The following is an 856-nucleotide window of genomic DNA, read 5'->3' as shown; positions in this document are numbered from 1 at the left end:
GCAATAAAACTTAAAAGCATAAAGAACCCCCCCTAGCTCCCCTCCACCCAGTTCTCACCCCACCCTCTGCCCTTACCCCCACCCCGTCCTCATCCATAGTTGTAAAATTTTTGTCCAGTCTCTTTCCACACCCCCCACACCCCTTTCCCCTGAGAATTGTCAGTCCACTCCCTTTCTATGCCCCTGATTCTATTATATTCACCAGTTTATTCTGTTGTACTGAAAATACCAATTTCCTCTGGTCTAGTCTCTTCTTTAAAGGCACTAAGTTCTTGTTCACTTTCTGTTTGGAAGATCTATTCATTGATGACAATGGGGAGTGTTAAAATCCCCCACTATGATTGTATCACGCTCTATTTCTCCCATTATGTCCACTAAGATTGGCTTATATATTTAGGTGCCCTTAAAGTTGGGAGTATAAATGTTTACAAGGGTTATATTTTATTATTTGATTAATTTTTCTATCATTATATAATGTCCATTTTTATTACATGTAGGGGAATTTATTCTTAAGTAAAATAATGCATGATTAACCAATAGTGTTATTTTGATTTATTTTGATGAATTTCTTTCATAACAAGTTCGACATTAAGGAGATATATATTTCAAAGTATTACAAATGTCCCTATTACCCCCCACTCTGGCCCCATCCACAGACCTTCCCTGCACTATTGTTTGCCCATGGTCTATGCATACATGCATATAAGTTCTTTGTTTAGTCTCTTCCCATTCTCTCCACCACCTTTCTGAAATACATCAGTCTGTTACATCTTTCATTGTTTATGGATCGATTTTGTTCTTCAGATTATTTATTTTTTCCTTTTTAAATTTATTATAATTTTTTAAATAAATCTTT

The 856-nt window shown here is 35.6% G+C and overlaps 1 long non-coding RNA gene across 1 annotated transcript in view; it reads right to left on the bottom strand.

Annotated features, from left to right (window-relative positions):
- LOC107181750 overlaps positions 1-347 on the bottom strand; it is a 23,182-nt gene extending 22,835 nt beyond the window's left edge. Inside the window, exon 1 of the long non-coding RNA XR_001512454.1 lies at positions 281-347. This is a non-coding gene — a long non-coding RNA (uncharacterized LOC107181750). The remainder of the gene's footprint in view (positions 1-280) is intronic.
- Positions 348-856: the final 509 nt, after the last annotated feature.

The sequence above is a fragment of the Myotis davidii genome, unplaced genomic scaffold, assembly GCF_000327345.1.
Source record: "Myotis davidii unplaced genomic scaffold, ASM32734v1 scaffold652, whole genome shotgun sequence".
Taxonomy (NCBI): Eukaryota; Metazoa; Chordata; class Mammalia; order Chiroptera; family Vespertilionidae; genus Myotis; species Myotis davidii.
Note: the sequence above shows the minus strand (reverse complement) of the source record. Positions and strands in the feature narration are given on the sequence as shown.